Source organism: Cupressus sempervirens, chromosome 3, assembly GCF_028749045.1.
Source record: "Cupressus sempervirens isolate cs-2001-9-10 chromosome 3, ASM2874904v1, whole genome shotgun sequence".
Lineage (NCBI taxonomy): Eukaryota > Viridiplantae > Streptophyta > Pinopsida > Cupressales > Cupressaceae > Cupressus > Cupressus sempervirens.
Genome location: NC_143120.1, coordinates 606832263 through 606855700, shown reverse-complemented (window position 1 = coordinate 606855700; position 23438 = coordinate 606832263).

The window sequence follows — 23438 nt, the reverse complement described above, 5'->3', positions numbered from 1 at the left end:
AATTTCCATTGGAGACATGTTACAAGAATTCTTACTAATGAAGAAATTCTTTTGTCATTTCTTCCCATTTTGTTGGGTCTATTTATTGTGGTTTCATAATGCACACCCCATTTCACCTAGAAATGGGAACTTCCTAGTATGTTTTTGTCTCCTAGACTCCTAGTCTAGGGCCTAGGTCTTCTTTGGACTCCCCCAAGAGTTCAAATCAAGCCTCAATCTCTAATTGGGAATGTCTAGAGTGTCAGTTTAGGAGAAAATGGAGTTTTTTTGTGTATAAGTACTAAAAGTCTAGACTAGCACACTAGCACACATGTGCACCTTTCCAAGGTGCATAGGTGTGCCTAGTGCATGAGTACACACTCATATCCATCTAGAGATGCACACATTCATACTTGTGCATGTATGTACCTTCGGAAGGTGCACACCTACGAGGGTAAAAACTTGCAGAAGTGTACACTAGGGCTCAGGGTCTCTATATACCCTAGTCCCCCCTCCATAGTCTTATTATTCTTTGCACTCCAATATTCTCCACACCCTTGAGCCTTTAGACTTACACTACTCTTCTTGCACTTGCAATCAAAAGGACTAAGGTTAGCACCTTTAAGAAAGTATGCACGTGTGCACCTTCTTTAACCCAAAACACTAAAACCATAGAACCTAACCTAAGACCTAAGTCACCAAGAAGGTGTGCATATGCAAACCTCCTGAAGGTGTGCATGCGTGTACCTTTTGATTTTAAAATACTTAAGAGTATACTAAGGGTGTGCACAATGACACCCCATCATGGTGCGCATGGTTGCACCCTTGTACATAAGAGAGATTAATAAACGAAAGCACAAATTAAGTAATTCTCCCCCATGAGCGCTTATAGTGTACATGTGCACAGTTGCACACATGTGCATATGTGCACCTCACCTAGGTGTGCACATACATAGGTGCACAACTGCACACAAGTGGTCAATTAGAGACCATTTAGTGCACCTAGTGCACCTATGATGGTGAATTTGGTACATTGAGTTGCATAATTGGACTTTTGAGGGGAATTGACTAGTGTTTGACTATTTTGGGTGGATTTGTGCTAGGTTTTGATCTATTAGGGTTTGTTTTAGGTTTGATTTTATCTTTTTAAACTAATATCTCATGTCTTGTGGAGATAAAATGGTGTCATCATCCTCTTCACTGGTAGAGAAGATAGCTCCAAAACTTCTTTTTTTCAAATACCAAGGTGCATTGAGAAAATCCCATTTTCAAGATGGACATGCTGATATCAAAGATACCAAACTCAGACATATAGACTAGAATGCATTCCTCACCATTTGCAACAAGTTGAAAGAACAATTTTCAATAGTATCAGCTATTATTACATTAGGTCTAGTCAAAAAAATATCACATCCTACATCTATTTAGTCTTTGAAACTGAGGATGGATCTTGCAGAAAACTACTTGACCAAAGAGAAGGTCATCAAGAGTTTCTTTAGGGAGATAGTCTTGGACCTCCAACCTTTGAAAATCGAGAAGGTGTTCCACCTTCCTAGAGTCGATCAATATTTGCAGATTTCTTATGAAGGACTGAGAGATGGCACCAAGAAAATGAGAAAGAAGCTAGAGAGATCATCCAATCATATTTCTTGATTGGATGAACACCAATGAACCGTAGAGTCAGCAAAGTAGACATGAACCTAGGATATATGAAGGATGACATTGGATATGCCATTGTTCTTTTGAGTAGATTTTTGAGACTACTAGTAGAAGGAGAACTTTACATCTGGATGGTCCATTTCATAGAAACCATCAAGATGACAAAGATGCCAATTGATTGGGCCACAATTCTAAGTGATAACCTAGATGAGTGTTTCATAGCTATCAAAGCCAATCCAAAATAATAAATGACATCATATTTGGTGTACTTACTAGTGGCTAGAAAGATAGACTACCCAAAACTTTACAAGAATGTAAGTATGCAAGATGCTAATGCCTAGCCCTATGTGGTGTACACTCAAATGGTAAACAAGAAACTCTTAGAGAAGAGCATAGAATACAAGGTAGTGAATGAAAATTTAATATTTGAAATCATGTGATTCATAGAGGGTGATTATGCTAAAAGGATGTTTGTAGAAGCAACAACCAGGATCACAAAGATTGGCATGTACTACATCTAATTCAAAACATTCACCTACCTAAGGGTAGCCATTACATTGGAGAACCCAAAGAAGCTCCCAAGATATCCAACAAATAGGCTCATTTTGCTAGAGATTTCCTAACAACTCATGTCTACATATGACAAAGTGAGAAACTAACACAAAATGACATGGGTATGGCCTATCACAATCAGTGCTTTTGAGGTTAAGAAAAAGAAGGATATTGCCACTTTTGATTCTAAGTGAGACCAATATCTACTAGAAGAGTACAATTCTCCTCATGCCTACTTTGACAACATAGGGATGGTATGACATCTAGTAGGGAAGTAGTTGGTGCATGCAGATTCATTAGAAGATCATTCAATGAAAGTAGTAGATGACTATGATATCCACATAAGGGATCATTGTAGGATGACTCTATATTTGGTGGAGGAGGTGCTCAAAATGAAAATCTCATTAAAGGCCATTAAGAAAGAAATAGAAGACATCTTGTATCCTCTCTATAATAGGGACAAGATTTATGATAGGCCTAAAATGAATACAAAGATTAGAAGAGATGAAAATATAGACATCAATCATAAAGCCAAGCACATAGTTTAGTTAACAAATGACTATATCAAGAAACCTTTCAAACTTGATCCAATTCCTCAGGCTATTCCTCTTCAAGCCACAAAAAGCCCTATAAAGGGTAAAGGTGTAAAAGTTATAGTACCAACTTTCTTAGATCAATCTCATGTGAGGCCAAAAATTATGTATCAACATAAGAGGTTAAGTATTTTGAAGTAGACAAGGGTGTCAAAAGGAGGAGAGCTCCTACAAAGGAAAATAACCAAATGGATCAGGATCAAGTCCCTCAATAAGAAAAATTATGGCCTACACAAGGTGAGCCTAAAGCTCAAGAGCCTAAACAAGAGAGCATCCAAGAGCCATAAGTGCCTCCACAAGAAGAACATGTGTAGGATACATAGGATAAATAGACAACTCGATGAGCAGAGGATGCCTCCAATAGCTACACCAGAGAAAGAAGCATCCCCTGAGGATCCAAAAAGGGTAAGGATTGAATCAACTATGGTGGGAGCATGAAGGAGAAAAATAAAGAAGAAGAACACTTCACACCCATAGGTTCCCAAAAAATTCCAAAAGATGAAGCAAAATAAGAAGAGGGTGATAAAATTGAATATGTTCCCTTGAGTTAGAGGACTCACTTTCAATAGGAAAAAAAATAGGAGAGGAGAAGAAGCTCGACATTGAAACCTCCATCTACTCCTAAAGAACCTATTCATTTTTCCACATTAGAAGATGAGTATCAATAATAGACAGATGATATGGAGGGGAAAGAAACATATGTGTTTAACCTCTTTGATTTTCACTTCATGCTAGTAGGTACAGAGATGGTGGGAGAAAAGATAAGAGATACCCCAAGGAGTGAATCCTTAGGAGAGGACAAGAGTCAAATATTACCTCTACCTTAAGGACCCCTAGGAATACAACCACCACTATCTCAAGATTTAACATTCTTGGATAAAGGCCTTGCAACACCACTTCCTTAGGCTACAAAAGCATAAGAACAAGCAATGGAGGAAGTTGAGCCCCAAAAACTACAAGCTAATAAAGTATCAAAGGAAGGGTAAATACCTAAATAACCTCAACAAAATCCTCACAATATAGAAGCTAGGACCTTAGCCGAAAAAATATAGAGACTCCATTTGGTGATCTTCCTTAGTGGGAAAAAACTCTAGAGGTGAAAAATAAGGGAAAAGGGCCTGTAGTGGTATTGAGCTATCATTTTCCATGATGCTTAATGACAAGAATCCTTTCAAACTCCTCTCTTAAAAAGTTGATCTAAGATCAACTCCAAGGTTTTGAACAATCTTGTGACCCACTAGAATACTCTTAGTTGAAAATAAATGTATTTGTTCACAAAGAAGCCTTTTTTGATTCATATCAATTTTAGATAAGATGATCAATTTTCTCGCTATTTAAAAATTAACCACAAAAGAGATATGTTTTTGGTATTTTCTTTTTCTTTTTAATGAATACAATCTAACAATGCAACTATATGAATTCCTAAGCCAAGGTTATCAAAGAAAATAACAAAGATAAGATAATGAGAGATAAAAGTAAATAGCATGAAAGGGAAATTCCTAATAGATATAAACCATGGTAACAACACATCTATGAGTTAAGTTGTTGGAAAGATTGGGTAGGAAACCAATGAAAGTAGGAGCAGTGCTTTCTCAAATCCACTGATGCAATCATCAATGGAAATTTAGTTAAACCAAAAGATGTTTCACTTCTTATCAAATCACAAGGCCACAAAAAGTGTGCTCATGTGAGATGAGAAGCTATGTAGGAAAAAAGGGGTGATCTCTTCTCCAACTCTATACATCAATGGAATTAATCAAAAAAAAGTAAACACTAGAACTAAAATATCACACAATTAAATCAACACAACAAAACTATTGGCTCCATTATTATCATGAACAAGAACCCAAAAAAAAATAACACTCTGTCAAGAATAACTGCACTTAGAATTAGAGCACCAATAACATATATTATTGCATCAAAATATCAACTTGGAATTACATATTACATTCCTAAATTTATAAGAAAGCATCTCGTCAATTTGTGTTGAAAGTGAGAGATCTCTTTATACAAACATATGTTTCTAAACTAATAAAACAAATCTATTTATGTACAAATTGACTCTCTAAATGGTGCTAAGTAGGACTCCACCCTTGTTTATATCAATTAATGGGTGCATAATCCTTTACATGTATTAAAACAAAGAAAGAAGAAGTAGATAAGAAGAAGGAAGTTGTAAGAGGATCTAGGAGTCACTAGAAGCTCAATAAGTGGAAGCTTGGCCTTGTATGAAAGTTTCTATGATTTAAATTACTGTCAAAATTTGTTTTTAGTGCATGGAAAACTCTAAATTTGGAACTAGTAGTTAACAATCATCATACCTCTTACTTCTTCAAAATTTCCTATGCACATCTAAAATAGCACACCTCTGAAGCAGCACACTTGTGCGCTTGGGCAACAAGTTCAAAAAATCCAAAATTTTCCCAAGTGTCAAAATTGAATTTTTAGCTTTTGGGTTTTCTTCCCCTTTATACCAAAGTGATGTGTGGATTTTTTCTCTTGAATTTCTCTATAATCTCCATCACTTGGGAAAATTCCAAAAAATCTAAAGCCTTATATTTATGCTTGACTATTGGTTGATAATTATTGATATCCATTCTAGTATCCACAAAATCATCAAGTCTACTATCAAGTTTCAACAAAACCTCTTAAGTCTTGAATGCTTGTGTAATATCTTCATTAGATGAAACATTCTCAAAATTTCTTCAGAATTGTTCAACAACTTCTTGTATTGACTTGAGATTTTTCTTTGTCTTATCTTCAAAAATCTCAAGGAAAATAGCATCATAATACCTATAATTTCATGTAGATATCCTCTTAATAGCTTTTTTTCTTTACATAAGTTTATTAATTCATTCTCATTATCATCAAAATTCTTGAACACCTCCCTACCACTCATAGTGATCATTACTTTAGCTACATCTACTATGGCATTTCCTAATAGGACTTCTATAATTTGATAGTCCTTAGGAGTCAAATCATCGGTCTCAACATGTGGAGGAGGAATGGCTATGTGAGAAAGTAGGTCTTGATCTCTATTCTTCATTATGAAGGTCAACTGTTGCACATCACCTATAGGTGGCTTAGGGCCCTCGATGGATTCTACTAGCATATCTATACACTTCTCTTCATTGAGTTTCAGCTATCTCTTTTGTCAAATCGTGACTTCCCGTTTCAACCAAGTTGGTACAGTTCCCATCAGAGGAATATATTTAGTTGAAGAGGAATATTGCCCTGTAGGCCTTTTTCAATTATCCATTCTTTATGGAGTCTTTTCCTTTAGAGAGATATCTAAATTTAGTGCCTTTGCATCTGTAGTATCAAAATTCCTTACCTCTATATCCTGAGAAGTTTGATGATGTTCATCAGGTATCTATCCTTCCTCTAATACTTCATCGGTGGGCCTTTGATGTAGCTCCTCTTGATACACCTCTCTTTCTTCTTTAGTGATAGGAGAGGGGGAGTGACTTAGCCTTTGTCCAAAAATGATAGATCTTGAAATGATGGTTGTGAGGTACCTGAAGATCCTTGTGCTAGAGGTGGCATTTAATTCCAATCCTCTCCTAGAGGTTGGTTTGTGGGTGTATCTCATATTTTATCACCCACCATTTTAGTCCCTACTGGCATACAGTCAAAATAAGACATCTTGAAATATCTATTCCCTACCCCTCTTCTTCATCCATCCACTATTGCTACTCATCGTATAAATTTGTAACCTTAATAGATTTTTTGGGAATAGATTGCAGTGTGATGGTGGAGCTTCTCCTCCTCTCTTACTAGGTGGCCCATGAAAAGCATGTCCTTTGACTCAATGAGAGATTGTCTTCTTCATCTTCTTCATCCTCTTTATGGGTGGTTTTTGGGACTACAGGAATAGGTATAACTCTTCTTTGTATCTTCTTCCTTCTAGTCTTTTTGACTATAGTTCTGACTTTATCTTTCTTAGTAGCCAAGGAGGAGACCTCTTCCTCTTATATAGGTGGCGACACCTCCTGTGCTTCCTATTCTATTGATTGTTCCTATTCTTGTTCTAGAAAAGGAACCTATGGAGTATCCAGAACTTGAGGTTCTCCTTCATTTTGAGTCTATTAGTTCTCAAGTTCTTGAGCTACCTCATGGGGTTGAGTTGCCTATTCTTGTTGAAGTACTATAGGTTCAGGATTATCCTACTTTGGAGAAGCTCTTTTCCTCTTATTCATCCCTTTATCAGTGTTGAAGTAACCAAATTCCTTGCTATGCTTATAAATTATTTTTGGCTTAATTGGAGATTATGCAAGGAAAGTTGGTACTGATAATTTTTTATATTTTCCCTTAATTGGGCATGTTGTATCTTGGAGAGTGATTATCTAAGGAATTCAATCTAGCTTAAATGGCTTCTTGATCCAATATCTTGTTAATTGAATTACATGTCTCACCCTATGATTGTCTTTTGCATTCTCTTGCATGTCAACCTCTGCATTCATAATTGGTCGATCAAATGTCTTGTCATGATTGTACAAGGAATCTAAGACCTCTTGAGTGTCTTTTTGGATGGTCTTTAGTGAGATATTTATCTTGAAAGAACTCCCTACCAGATATAGAGTCATCCTACAAGAATCCCTAATCTAGATATCATATTCATCTATCGTGTTCACCCAATGATCCTCTATTGCATCTTCATGAACAAATTGTTTTCTAGTCAAAAGTTGAACTCTTCCAATATTGTCAAAGAACAGACGAGGGGAGTTGTAATATTCCAAGGGATATTGATCCCATTCTACATCCAAGTTTATGATATCCTATTTTCACTCAAATTCAAATGGACATATAGTGATAGGCCATACCCAGGTCTTCTTATGTTGTTTCCTCACTCTTTCATATGCATATGTGAGTTGTCTTGCAATCTCCAATAAAATGAGCCTATCCAATGGATATCTTAGGAGTTTCTTTAGATTCATAGTTGTACATGCTACCCTTAGGTGGGTGAATGTGTTGAATTGGATGTAGTAGGCACCTATCTCTATAATCCTTGCCACTGCTTCTACTAACATCCTCTTAGCATAATAACCCTCAATGAACTAGATGATTGGAAAAATGAAAGCGTCATTAACTATTCCATACTCATTTCTCTAATATGAGAGCTTCTTATTTACTAGTTGGGGATATACCACATAAGGCCAGACATTAGCATTTTGCATGATTTCCTTCTTATACAATCTTGGATAGTCAGTTGTCCTTTCTACTAGTAAATACACCAGCTATAATGTCATATAAAACTTGGGGTTCGCTTTGACTCCTACCAACTACTCATCTAAGTTTTTGCTTAGTATTGTGGCCTAATAAATTCGCATTTTAGCTATTATGATCATCCTGATGAAATGTACCATCTAGATATTTAGGTTCCTAGCTATCAGTAAACTAATAATCTTACTCAGAAAGACAATGGAGTATCCAATATCATCCTTCATGTATCCTCTAGTCATATCTACCTTGCTTGGTCTTTGTCCCACCAATGTTCTATGAATCAAGAATGACAATTATATGATCTCTTTATCTTCCTTTTCATTTTCCCTATACCATCTCTCTACTTGATGATAGGTGATATTTAACATATTGATTTGCTCCTAGGAGATGGAAAACTTTTGCAATGTTTCTTGATCTTAAGTCTAGGACAATCTTCCCTATTATTCTCTTCACAACTCTTTCTTTTGACACATAATTCTTTGCCAAGGTCATGACCAACTTTGAAGATTGCACTAATGTGGGATGTGAGGGCACATTAACTAGGATTGACCTAATCAGTGTTGAGACCATCAGAGATATCTCCTTCAACTTGTTACAAAGTACCAAGAATGCATTTCAATCTATATATCCCAACTCAGTATCTCTAACCTCTGAATGTGCATCCTAAAAGCATGATTTCTGTAGTGCACCTTGAAACTTGAAAATAACTAGTTTTGGAGCCATCTTCTCTACAAGTGAGGATGATAAGAAAGCCATTTTATCTGCACAAAATGTAAATACATTAGTCTTGAGTGATGAAAATTAAACATTAAAAAAATCCTAATTGCTAAAAACCTAGAACCAAAACCTCAAAATCCTTGTAAAACTAGTGAAATCCCTTTTTTAGCTCTCATGATTATATAGTTTAGTGCACCTTGCACACCTTGATAGGTGTGCTAGGTGTGCTAATTTAACCTTTGAAGGCTATTAGGTGCACAGTGGTTCACTTGCATAGGTGTGCACCCTTGTGGAGTGCACACATGTACATGTGTGCTACTGCATACATTGTAATGTTCTTTGAGGGATGGCAAAATTTTGTGGTATTAAGAGTGCACACATGTGCACCTTGATGGGGTTCTCATGTGTGCACCCTTACTTTTTTTCTAGTTTGAAGGGTTAGAAATGGTGCACATATGCGCACCTTGACTAGGTGTGAATATGTGCACCATTACCTAGGTCCTTTAGTTAGGTCTTGATGAATGGTATGCACCTGCACACCTTAGATAGTATTTGTGTTTTTTAAAGATGCAAATAAAGGTTTGCACCTATGCACCTTGATAGGTGTGTATGTGCATACCTTTCTTAGTGTTTAAGTGTGTGTACATTGGATTCTTGGCACACCTCTATAGGTGTAGAGGTACACTCATAAATGCTTGACAAAAAATAATGAATGAGGCGAGGGGTTGTCCTAGGTATTTACAGACCTTGGACCATGCACACCTTTAAGATGTGTTTACCTATGTAGGTGTATACCTCTAAAGGGTGCGCATGTACACTTCCACATCTAGCACACTTGAGCACCCATAATAGGTGCACATGTGTGCTAGGTACGCTAGTGCATACCTTAACATCTTTATCACCTTTCATGTTCAAATTTCTCAAATTTGATAATTGGGTTTTTTAGGTAGGGTACTTGGCAAGACCTAGACTCTTGGTAGAATGCCAAAAATGAATCAAACCCTAGACTAGGGGTCTAGGAAAGAAAAAAATTACTAGGGGGTCCTCTTTTCTAGGAGAAATAGGGTGTAGGTTATGAAACCACAACAAATAGCCCCATCAAAAGGGAAGAAATGACAAAGGAATTGCTTCACAACAAACATTCTTCAAACATGTGTTAAATACCAACTAAATCTTGAATACTCCAAGCATATTTTGAGTCACTTCATAGTCAAAACCTCATAATCTTGAATCTCCAAGTTTAGTGTGTGTTTAGTGTATTTATTTCTTTTGATATCTTAGAATGTAGTCTATCATGAGTTTCTAACAACTTGAAAGCAATCTTCTACCTTGTTGTTCCATTAATTAGGAATTCTCACAAAATATGTTTATTAATCACTTATTTGACCAAACGAGAGAATTCATTCTAAGGGCTCTTAATGGGTTATCATTTTTCATTTGAGGTCCTCGGTAATCTTTTGAAATTTTCTTCATGTAGCTTGTATGTCACCATTTGATTCTTCCATGAAGAAATTGTTTTAGATACTGGACAACCGTTTTGGATTTCATACCCCTATTGTTATTACCCTTTTTAGAATTTATTTGGAATCTTTCATTCTTAACACCACCTTTCCTTTTTATTTTCTTTCTATACCCTAGCCATGCTTAGACTATGTAGCCAAGGCATTGGTGTCATTTCTTTGATTCATTCTTTAGTTGATATCCCTTGCATTCCTCTTTTTAGAACTTTATGAAAACACTCATGCCAAATAATGACCTTAGTAATTCCTTTGAAAAGACCTTTTATTTGAACTAGTAGGGTTTGGACTATCCCTTGCTACCATCGACCTTACTTTGAAAACACTAAGATAGTCAATCTTTAAATTTGCAAAGTGTTAAGAAGTGTTGATCTACTGAAAGTCCTCTATTACTACAAGTAACATTTGTTCTTTAGTTGGTACAAGAAACAAAGTCATCTAAATGTTTTCACAAAGAAATACCTCTTTCCAAAAGTTGAAACTAAAAGAAAATGGTTTATGAAATGCATCAAGATAAAATCTTGATTGCACCTAACCCATGGACTAACACAAATTTGAAAGCAAACACATAATTGAAAGAAAACACACAACTAAAAGAGAACACACTTGCAAAAACCAAACACACATGCAAAGAATTTTGTTCTAAATTTTTTTTTAAAAAAATTAGGCCTCAAAGTAATGTATTAGGAACTACCTATTGATGGGCAATGGAACTAATTTCCCTTATAAGGAACTGGTCCTAAAAGTATTTTCTTCCAGAATTTCCACAATTTGATAATAATCAATCCAAAAGTGTTGAAACTTAGTATGGCTGCCCAAGTTTTATTTTATTTTTCCTTTTCCCACAAAAGAACAAGGTCAGATATTCTAAAATAAATTATTGTGGCCCACTTGTTAAACCAACTTTTAATGATAGCCTGATGTTTTTCCATATGTTATAAAGAAGCTATTTATTTATCATCCATGTCCAAGAGAAATTCATTAGTCTGATCTAAATCCTATCAGTGTCTTCAGCATACCCACTTATGAATTTCAAAATAGGAATCTTGAGGTTAAGTGGCAATACTAGCTCTTGTCTGTAGACAAGTAGGTAGGGGGATGTTCCCAAAGCATTCTTGACCCTGACTCAGTTTGTCCATAGCACATATTTGAGTTGAGTATGCTAATATTTTAGATTATCTTTCACCAAATGTCTTATTACCATGATTAAGTTCTTATTTGTAGATTTGACCACACCATTTCCTTGTGGCTAGTAATTTGAAGAGAACTTGATTATAACCTAATTATTTGGCACCCACTGGGTAAGGAATATTGATGCAAAGGATAATCCCTTATCACAAACTACAAAGAATGACATCCCAAATTTGGTAACAATATGTTCTTCCAAGAAGTCTGTAACAAACTTTGTCATGCAATTTCTAAAAGTCTCATCTTCTACCTAGTGTGTGCAATAATTTGTAGTTGTGAGAAAAAAATTATGTCCTATTGATGAGGGTGGGTTCACTAGACCAATAAAGTCCAACCCCCACTTTGTGAAAGGGCATACCTCCAACACTAGTTGTAATGACATCACCAGATATCTCTCTATTAGCACTAGTTTGACAACTATGGAAAGTACACACATGTTCAAAAGTATCCTTGAAGATTGTAGGCCAAAAATAGTTGGATCTTAAAATCATATTGGCTGTAGCTTCTGCTGATCCATGTATTGTACCATACTTATCATGAAACCACTCCAAAACCTCTTTTACTTCTTCTCATCCCAAACACTTTAGGTAAATCCCTTTGTAGTTCCTTTTATGCAGTTTCCTATTTTTTAGCATGTAAGATTCACACTTCATCTTGAGACCTTCATGCTGGGAACTATTCACCCAATTGGGGTATTGATTTTGTAAAAGATTGTAAACAATATCTTGATACCAAATATTTTTTATTATACCTTGATCAATATCAAATTGAGATACTATAATCTTATTTTTTTAATCGTCTATGCTGATTTCATCATTAAACCTGAATTAATTCTCATTTTTTATCTCATTATTAGTTATCATCTTTGTCAACCCATGTCCTCTGACTAACTTCATTGGTTGAATCTCTAGATCAAACTCTTGTAGTATCGCCATTCATTTTCCTTATCTCTCACCCAATTCATTTTGCATTAGTAATGTCTTACCTATAGGATCAGGCACAATTACATACACCTTACTCCTTAGTAACAATGGAAAATTTCTCAACTACCTTTATCAAAGAAGAAGACTATTTTTTGAGATTAGAATAGTTCAACTCAGCATTATTTAGAGGAAAACTCATGAAAAAAATGGGCCTTTCATCCTCTTTATCTTTCTTCTGCATAATAATTTCAGCACATGAGTGTTTTGAAGCAAAAGAGTATATTTTAAATGGTAGCTCATAATCTAGACTAACAAGAATAGAATCAATGGAAATAGCCATTTTGATGTCTTCAAATTATTTCTTGATTTCTAGAACCCATTTTGTTTTCACTTGTTTCTTGAGCAAGTCATTAAGAGGGTGCATTATCTTAGCAAATCCACTTATAAATTTTTGCACAAAATTTATCTTTTGAAAGAAAGATTTGAGTTTTTATGACTGTGTGGAGGTGACAACTTTAGAATGGCTTCAATTCTCTTGAGATCAATGGAGATTTTGACTTTAGAGATAATATGACCTAGGAGCTTATGTTTAGTGACCCCAAATGAATAATTCTTGAGAGTAAGTGATATGTCATATTTCTAATATCTATTGAACACTTTTCTTAAATCAGCAATATGAGTACTTTGATCCTTTGAAAAGATAGTTAAGTCATCCATGTAAATAACTATACATTGAAAGATTTTCCTATGGCTCATTGGAATGTAGCTCCTATATTGATTAACCCAAAAGGCATTCTTCTGTATGTGAAAGTCCCCCATTTTGTTGGGAAAGTAGTCCATAGCCTATCTTATTCATCAACCATCACTTGAATATATCCTAAATATCCATCTAAGAAAGACATCATTTTGGATCCATTGAAAATTTGTAATACGTCATCAAGTGAGGGCAAAGGGTAGTTATCCTTTTGAGATGCTAGATTCAAATTGCAAAAATCCATCCAAAGGAAAATTTCCCTAGCTTTTTCCTCATTGAAACTAAATTAGCCACCCATATAGAATGGCATATGGGGAAGATAATCTTGGCATTGAGAAATTTCTTAAATTCCTTCATTATCAATGGTTCAATAATGGGATTAATAGGTCTTTTCCTTTTTCAGAAAGGCTTTCCATCTAGTTTCAATGGAATGTCATGTGTGATTATATTAGGATCATATGTTTTGAGCTCTTCATAACTCCAAGAAATGACATCTTTGTACTCCCTAATAAATTGGAGCATATCTTCCCTTTCTTGAGCATTCCATGCCTTTCCAACCATTGCCATTATGGGATCTTCATCAGTACCTAGATTATATGAATTGTATTCTTTGATCCCCTTTTCTTTGATTATTCACATGTTAAGTGATAATTCATCACAATCAAAAATGTACTCCAACATAACCATTCCCTTAGGAATAGTGTTGGTTTTCAAATTGAGAATCCCATGTTCTTCTTCAAGTTCTTCCTCCTCGGAGTTTTCATTCAGAGTGTCATCAATCTCTTGTCCCTTAAAATGGCCATTGCACATGATAATCTCAAGTATGTGTTGGTCAACCTAGAATAATTGGAAGTTCATAATGTTATATGGGATGGATGGGGAAGTAACCAATTTTACTTAAACTCTTTTCAATTTTGTTCTCTCAATGAGTTTTAATGCATTACCTAAAATTGCCAAGGCATCTGCTACCATGTTTCTTGTTCTAAAGATGGACCTTACATTCAAATCTTTGAAGTCATCCATTAGATCACAAACTCTCTTTCAATAAGAAAGTAATATCCTATCATTGTAAGAATAAATTGATTTCACTTGTCTACTCACCAGCTAGGAGTCTCCTTAAATTATGAGCACTTTGAATTGCTTCTCTAATGTGAAGAGAAGTCCATGAATCAAGGCTTCGTACTCTACAACATTATTAGTACATCTAAAATATAATTGATATACTACATAGAAAGACCTACCTTTTGGGTTGATTAATTCAATACCTGCATCAGCTCCTATTTTTCACTTAAGCCATCAAACTAGAGTGTCTAGATCAGATCTTCTTTGGGTTTCTTGGGCTTATGCTTATTCATCTGTAGATTTTTTTATACTTGAACCTAAAAGGATTGCTTCTTAGGGATCTATTTTAATCTCTCCCATGGTGGACTTGATTTTTCATTGTTTATCTTTGATATGGTAAACATATGTTTCTCTTGCTGATCTTGAATTTCTCCAATCAGTTTTGTAATTTTGTCAACTTTAGGTTTAGGATGAATGACTACTGAAGTCCAACCTTGGCCTTTTATGAAATGTCTCCTTCTTTGGATCTTAATCATTTTAGATAGAGAAGAAGAAAAATCTCCACCATTTGAATAGGTATCACTATATGATGCACTAAGATCTTCTACCTCTTCTCCATCCTTCCCCACAACTTTAGATATGTATGCAAAATTTGAATTTTTCATAGGTACTTCTTTTGGAATATTGCCATTCTTTATTTTCATTATCAGATTCAACACCTGAGTAACTGCTTCTTGGCAATGTGAACATTCAAACTCTAAATGTCTAACTTTATGCAATCTACAAAATTTGGGAAGGAGTAACATGTTTGGGTCTACTTCTTCACCTGAATATTAAAAATTGGCCACCATGCTATTTATGAACTATGTTACAATCTCTTCTTTTCAGATTGGAATCATGGATCTTCCATTTTGATCATCTAATGTTTTAGGTAAAACTGTATCAAAAGTTGTCACTTTGTAAGAGCCTAAATTATATTGTAGGAATGCCATCTCATTTGGTGCATTGTATTCTATAATCATTGTTTTTTAATTTTGTCTCTACATCAATTTTGATTTGATTATTCAACCCTTTCCAAGATAACCATAGTTGATTTAAATCCATTGAAAACCATCCTCTCAAGAATTTTATCCACACTCTACTTAGTAGCAATCCATATGTTTTAGGAATTTCAACCACATGTATATCTATGATATCTTGAACTTGAGGGTCAACTATCAATTGTATCTGAATATCTTGCAATACAACAATAACCATTACTTTTGTTTTGTCAAGTTGTATCACTATTCAATTAGATGGCTAAGGAGTGACTCCCAACCTTTGTGCTATCTAAAGTGGCATAAAATTACAAGAAGCTCTTTAATCAATTAGACGATTGTGAAGATTATTCTTATATATTCTAATGCTAAGCAAAAAGGGAGGCACCTCAACCTTGTCTTTAAACATAGTTGGCATGGCTTCTGAAGCATTGACCTATTGAGATTAGTGGTGCTCGAATAGGATATGTTGGTATTGTCATAATAGCTTGAGCTAGGGGCATCAATTCTCCTCCATTAGGATCAACTTGCTTTGTGAAAGAAATTTCTTCTAAGAAGACTTTGTCCAATGTGTCGATATTTGTAGCAGAAAGTCTTCTTAGGAAAATAGCCGTAAGATGGTCCATAGAATTTAGGTAAATCTACATCATGGCTTCAATTGATATAGTGTATGGTGTTTCCAGCTTGTGGTATGCCATATGAAAGCAATGATTGAAGTATGAAATTATTTCAGCTAGGTCCCTTTTGATTAATATGAATTGATGATGTATCACAACTGGGTTGATGAAAGTTTTGAATTGTTCCAAGAATAATTTTTTGAAAGTGTCCTAGTCTTTGAAGAATCCTAGTGGTAAATTGGCATCCCAATTAAAGAAAAGTTCTCCCAATGACTATGGGAATAAAAAACTAAACCACACTCTCATTAGAAATCTACTTTATGTTGCAAATATCTTTAAAAACCTTGATGTGATCTTTAGTTGTTCTTGTGTCTCCATATATGAACCTTGGGAAAAATTTCTCACAATTCTTAGGAAGGTTGTTGAGTAATCCTATCAAATTGATTAGTGAATCTACAATATTTGCAAAAAAGGCCATTAGTGGAAGATTTTGTCGAACAACGCATGGTTGGTTTGGAGGCGGAAGTGGGGAAGATGATGAAATGTTAAATGGAAGTGGGAGAATTCTAGAAAATCCTTTGTCACCTCGAGGCTTATGAAAATGAGTGAGTTCTAAGAACTCTAGTTCACCATATGAAGATCTTAAAGCTCACTAAAATGGAGGTGTTGGATCAAGATCTTCCAGTTTACATCAATTATAGAAAACGTGCACCTCTATAGCACACTTTCTCAAAAGTATGGTACACCTACACACCAACGCACCTATGCATAATGATGGATGGAAATTTTTCTAAACTTGTAAACAATGTATAATTTTTAATTTTCAAGATGTTTTTTCTATTTCAAATGTTAAGAGGCCCTTCTTCTAGCACCACTTTTGTTGAGTTTTCATTTTACATGATGCTTAATGGTAGGAATCCTTTCAAACTTGTCTCTTGAAAATATGATCTAGGATCAACTCCAATGTTCCAGGTGATCTTGCAACCTACTAGAATCCACTCAATTGAGGATAAATGTATTTATTCACAAAGAGGCCTTTGTTGGTTCATATCAATTTTGGATAAGATGATCAATTTACTTGTTGTTTCAAAATTAATCACAAAAGAGATATGTTTTCAAAATTTTCTTCTTTTTAATGAATGCAATCTAACAATGCAATTGTATGAATTCCTAATTTAACCAAGGGTTAGAAAATAAAATAACAAAGATAAGGTAATGAGAGATAAAAGTAAATAGCATGAAAGAGAAATTCCTAACAAACATAAACATGGTAACAACACATCTACGAGTTAAATCATTGAAAAGATTAGGTAGGAAACCAATGAAAGTAGGAGCAATGCTTCCTTAAATCCACTAATGCAATCGTCGATGGGAATTTAGTAAAATTGAAAGATATTTCACTTCTTATCAAATCACAAGTCCATAGAAAGTGCACTCATGCGAGACAAGAAGCTATGTAGGAAAAAAAGGGTGATCTCTTCTCCAACTTTGTACATCAATAGAATTTGTCAACATGCAAGAAACACCAGAACTAAAATATCGCACAATAAAATCAACACAAAAAATTATTGGCTCCATTATTATCATGAATAAGAATCCACAAAAAAAAACACTTTGGTAAGAATAACTACACTCAGAATGAGAGCACCAATAGCATATATTATTGCATCAAAATATCAGCTTGAAATACATATTACATTCCTAAATTTATAAGAAATCATCTCCTCAATTTGTGTTGAGAGTGAGAGATCTCTTTATACAAACATATGCTTCTAAACTAATAAAACAAATCTCTTTATGTATAAAATGACTCTCTAAATGGTGCTAAGTAGGAATCCACCCTTTTTAATGTCAATTAATGGGTACATAAGCCTTTACATGTGCTAAAAAAATGAAAGAGATAGTAGATAAAAAGAAGGAAGCTGTAAGAGGATCTGGGAGTCACTTGAAGCTCTATAAATGGAAGTTTGGCCTTTTGTAAATGTTTTTATGAGTTAAACTTCTGTCAGAATGTGTTTCTACTACATGGAGAGCTCTAAATTTGGAAATAGAAGTTAAATGTCAATGCACCTCTAAAGTACTGCATTTGCACACCTAATCTCCTTCACACTTGGGTAGTAGGTTCAAAAAATTCAAAATTTTCCCAAGTGTCAAAATTGAATTTCTAGCTTCTAGGTTTTCTTTCCTTTTATACTAGAGTGATGTCTAGATGTTTTCTCTTGAATTTCTCTATAATATCCTTCACTTTGTGAAGCTTCTGACAAATCTAAAGCCTTATATTTATGCCTAACTATTTGCTAATAATTACTAGTATCCATTCAATTATATGCAAAATTGTCAAGTCTACGATCAAGTTTCAACAAAACCTCTCTAGTATCGAATGCTTACCTAATATCTTCATCGAATGAAACATCCTTGAAATTTATTTGCAATTTTTCAAACATTGGTTGTATTAACTTAATCTTTTTCTTTGTCTCATCTTCAAAAATCTAGAGGGAAATATCATCGTGATACCTATCTGCATCCAAAATTTATCTTGAGGCTAGCCTTTTAACTTCTAAATACCTTTATGAAGTCCTTTCATGACCTTATTTCTGATATCTATATTCTCAATCCAATCCTCAAGTTTATCAATCTCAACTATTGTATACACTTCTATGATTTTATGATAACTTTGACCTTTTATTGTTTGAAGTGCTTGAAGGTCTTTGTCCCATGCATGTGCCTCATCCATAAGCCCAAAATCATGGTCTACTATAGATACTAGTTTCTCCGCAATAGAATGAACATTATGCAATAGGTTCAAATTAGCATGTATTATCTCTACATCTTTCTACTCAAAATTGTCACACCATTGCTAACATGCTCCCAAAAATGAATTAACTTGGACCATCCCCTTATCTCTCCTTTCTACTATTGCAGCAAGAGTAACCTCTGTGTGGTCTTCATCCAATGGACCTATAATTTCATGTAGATATTCTCTTAATAGTTCATTTTCTTTGTGCAACTATATTAAATCATTCTCATTATCATCAAAATGCCTAAACACCTCCCTAAAGTTAGAATTCTTTAGAATAAATAAGAGGGGGGGGGGGGGGGGGGGGGGTGGGGGGGTTGGGGGGTGAATTAGTTATACAAGGTCCAATAAAACTTTTTCACTTATCATAGTGAGTCCATTAAACATTCATGCATCCAAGCTAATTACTTTAAACTTACAAGTTACTGATAAATCAACATGCAATAATAAAACATGAAAGATCAACACATAACACAATGATTCACGTGCAAACCCAATTTGGGAAAACCACCAGTAACATGCTACCTCTTTCTCACTCTTCTAAAGTGATGCCTTGTAACAATTTCTAACAAGGTTGAATTTACCCTAAATTATACAATTTCTAGAGAGTAACAATAAAGGCTTTTGATCTGATACAACTTACAATATATCTTGCAAATTTCAGATCTCAATTCAGTTCTCATTTCTACTTGGCTTTCAGTCTCTACAACTGTGATAGCTTGTTCACTCTTCAAGCTTATGTCTCCTTAAGCTTCTTGCTTGTTGTACCAATGTAGTCACTCTTGTGGTCCTTTGATGAAGCAGAGTCTTTGTACTCTATTCTTCCTTCTCAATGTCTTCTCCTTGACACCACACACTCTAGCCACTCCTTTGCATTATGACCAAACATTCCTTAAGTAAGAAATTAGAATAGTTTTCCCACTCTATTTTGAATCATCCAAATCAGGGTTTAGATGGATTATGTAGGATACAATGTATGTTTCCCTTATCTTGTTTCTTCTAGAAAATTCATGTAGAATCCACTTGAAATTTCCTAAAAATGGTTAACCCCAAAATTTGTACCACTAGCTCATCATCCCTATCTTCCATCTGGTTCACAAATTTCAAGGTAACAAACTTATTAGCTCAGATCTAGTAAATCTTTGAATTTTTAAATAACGTAGTAGCTCGGCACTATTGTCCTTCTAATGCTCAGCACATATTGTGTTACTCGACACCTGTTACATTTTCACTTGGCATCAACTACAATTTACCGATACTCGGCACCTATTGAATTTTGCTCGACACTAACTATGTTACTCGACACATACTAGAATTTTCTTTTACTTAGTACCAATTGTTAATCTACTCAACATGGACTAACTTTTATGGGCTCCCACTAACCAACTCTGGTCAAGCTTTGCAAATAGTCTTGGTTTACCTATTCTTCTAAAGTTTCTAAGTGTAGCCAACCTTTATATCTTCAAGTATATTATCAATACATTATTTCACCATTGTCATAACTTATCCTTGTACTTCATTAGAAAATCATAACTCAACCTTTCCTATAGGTGATGTTTTTACATCTCATTGATTAAATCCTCTTCATTAATAGTGATAGTACTTGGATCTTATAAGAAATTGTCTTTCTAGCAAATAGAAAGTTTGACATCAGTGACAAAACAATGATTGAAACATACTTCTTTAACAATCTCTCTTTCTCAACAATGATCTTTTCAATCAGATTTCAACAATCTCCCTCTTCGGCATTGATGGCAAACCAAACTGACCAACCAAGTTACTAAATCATAAAGCATTTTGTTTAATCAAAACTAACTGGGTTAAAATAGTAAGGCAATGCCAAAAAGAAATTTGTAGACAAGATTTCTTTTCATTGGTAGCTTCCAAGTTCTTATGACTCCCTCTTTGTTGATACACTATCTGATTGATTTCTTTGCTACTCCCTCTTAGCTGTTATTTCTCCTTCTCTTGCTTTTCTGCTATTTCTCCCTCTTTTTCTTTTTTGCTATTTCTCCCTCTCTTTTTTTCCTACTATTTATCCCTCTTTTATGATCCTTCAAATAATTTGATAATTTTCTACCTATTTCTCTCTTGATAAGTTTCTTCTCCCTTGATTAGTTTCTATTATTTCTTCCTCTTTGACAACAATGCCAAAGACATAACATATTAACATCTTGAACATGTAGATATAGAATTTGCAGCTCCAATTTCTCCCTTAGTCGCCTTGCTTGTGACTAATGTGGAATTTTAGCACTTTGATTACTTCACGTAAAACCTAAAGTAATAACATTTACATCAATTTATGTCATTCAGCAATCAACCTATTTATTGTAGGGTAGTCATGCTATTTGATAGCTCATTTTTCCACTGATGATAAAAATTTAAATTTTGTGGTGAAAATGTTTAAATTTTTTGATAGGGTTATGTTTATATTGTTTCCATTCATAGTTTAACCCTAGAAAATTTGCATGGTCTCCATTATTTTTGATCCCTAGCCCTAGGCCTTTTGAAAGAGTGGGTTTCCTTTTCTTTAAATGCATTGTTTCTTACAATGTTATGATGGAGGGTTAGCGGGACATTGTAAATAGGGGTTGTAGGCTTTCTCAATATCATGATTGTTGTTGTGTCATGTTATCATACATAAAATTTTGAGTTTCCTAGATCATATGATATCCTTTTTATCGTATGATCATATAATTTTTTGAGTGACTTGCATTATTGACTTCTACAATGTTACAATTCATATGGTCATTGTAGGATCGCCAAGCAGAATTTGAAGGGTTGTGATGTTATGATGAGAGGCTTATCATGATATTAGGACTAGTAAAAGGGGGGAGCTATGATCTTGTGACAAGGTGTTCATCATGGGATCATAAAGGAAATATGAAGACATTGCAATGACATGATACTTTGTCATTGTAACGTCATAAAGATGATAAAGGGAAACAGGGAGATGAGCTGTCAAACATGTGTCTACTTCCTGATTGTATAGAGCTAGTGTACAAAATAGGTGTGTTTGATGTCAGAATTAGTGGGACTAGAAATGGTCTCTGATCTTATGATGAATTGTTCATCATGAGATTTCAAGGTTATGAAGAGGGATCTTTGATCTTACGATTAGGGCATGATCATAAAATTGCACAAGAAAAATGATAAACCACCAATGTTACAATATGGAAGTTTCAAGGGTTTGGTGTAGCATCATAAAGAAAAGTGGCATCCCCTATGATGTTATGAAAGGGTGAGCTTAACTACGATCATATGATCGTAGGGTTAGGAAAAAGTGACCCATGATGCTACGAAGCCGCTTGTTGTGTGATTTTGGAAGGAGATAAAATTGATGCCGAGATGCTATTTTCCCTAATGTTATTGGTTTTAAACTTTTCTATTTATTCTATTGTAATAGAGAGAAGAAAATTCATGTGTAATCCATGGAAAAAGAACCTTACTAAATTGATTTTCCTAGAAGTTTTGTGGATGTAGATTTGATGAATGCCCTATTTCAATGTTATAACATGACCACTAAGTCTTTTCATAAGAAGGATGGAACAATTCTCTATACTTTGGATCAAAAGTCTTTCATTAAGGCCTTTAGATTAACTAGTGCTATGTGTCATCCTATAGATTTAAAGGATTTACATAGGAGATTTGAAGAAAATCCCAATGCTTTCACAAGAGCCTCATTGCTGTAACATATCCCCGAGGATTTGAAGAAGTGGGTGACTACCCAAAGAAGATTAAGAAAAAAGATGCCACTGGATAAATTCAAAAGTTATTTTGTCAAAACTATATTTAGTGTCCATAAGGTTGTAAGAAAAGATGGGTTTGAAGAGGTCTAGGGAGCATAATACATAATCACAAGGGATGTACAAGATTTCTAACATGCCAATGAATATGACTATGTTAATCATATTTTGGATATAATGAAGGAGAACATTGCTAGGGTCGAAATATGAGAGATTTCACTTTCCCCTACTACTCACTACTAATGCATTTAATCCTCTATAAGAATGTGGGATATATCAGTTCTGACTTCATTGATCAAACTTCTAACTTGAATGGAGATCTTCCTATACATCTTTGGACATGGGTATGGGATAGCACTTACCATTTTTTTGATTCTATCTGATTTTTTAATAATTTTAGTGCTGCAATAATGAAGATGTTAGACACAAGGTACTTAAGAGCACCTAAGATTTTGAAAGGTCTTTTAAGACCAGCCCTGCTACCTGAAGGGAAGAGAGTAGATCATAACTGGGGAGATATTTTCTTGTTTCCCACTTTTTCTTTAATGAGAGTCTATGGTTGTCCCTAGCCACCCCATATATTGCCAAAATTCATTCCTCCTACGCTTGGAATAATTGAGTTTATTTGGTAGTTATTCATGGTAAATAGGGAATATCTAGGGCCAAAGGTGCACAGGGGAACGTTTTGTTGTAGATGCTTTAGAATTGATGATTTCACCATTGGTAAAGAGGCCCTAGATTCAATCCACACTTTTCTACACCATTATAATCTTTGCACAGGCCCCTACAAAATGTATGACTCTAAGGGTTGGATGAGGAAAATGTTCAAGGAAATGAGAAATCATGTGTTGCCAAATTCAAAGGAGTTGCCCCATGAAGATACCATCTCAAATATAGTAGTAGAAGAGGAGGCAATTGATAAGCTTGCAAAGCTTGATGATGTGCTGAGGGTAGAAGGAGAATTGCAAAGAATTGATCCTACATTTATAGGATTCTACATGGACATCCCTTACCCCCAAAGAATTAGGAATATGGTCATGAATCATGCTGAGATTATGACCAAGTTGCCAGAGG